We start from the raw sequence: 551 nt of genomic DNA on the forward strand, positions 1-551 counted from the left end.
TGTTAGACTTCAAATAGAAGATAAAAAATGAAAAACAAAAAGAAAAGCAGTAGAAAATGTTATGCTTAGTCATTTGCAATGCTTCTTTGTGTGACTTTGCCAGCAATTAACATGCAATTGTTACTTTTTCTTTTCACTTGCATTACATTTTGATAGTGTGAAGTTTTTAATTTTTAAAATGATATACAATTTTTGTTTGATTTTACAGTCAAAATTGTAAAACAGAGTATGTTCAGCAATCCTGGCTCTCTCCCTCTCCTGCATGGTCTTACCCCAACTCTGCAGACAGCATTTTGAAAATGAACTTTGACTCCCCATTCCAATGATAAGAAAATACAAGTATATATGCAAGGTACTCATATCTCCAATCGTTCTCTCAAATAAAAACCAACATATTCTCACTAGCTGTGCAACAAGAACACAACAGCCATGTATTAGTGAGGGTTGAATGGCAGCAGGAAAGAGTCTGTCTTCATCACTTACTGGAACTCCAGCAACAGTTTAAGATGGACTCATTCCAGGAATCTCCTAAGACAAGAAAAAAAAAAAAC

This window comes from Talpa occidentalis, unplaced genomic scaffold (assembly GCF_014898055.3).
Source record: "Talpa occidentalis isolate TD23 unplaced genomic scaffold, MPIMG_talOcc4v2.1 talOcc4.2, whole genome shotgun sequence".
NCBI lineage: Eukaryota > Metazoa > Chordata > Mammalia > Eulipotyphla > Talpidae > Talpa > Talpa occidentalis.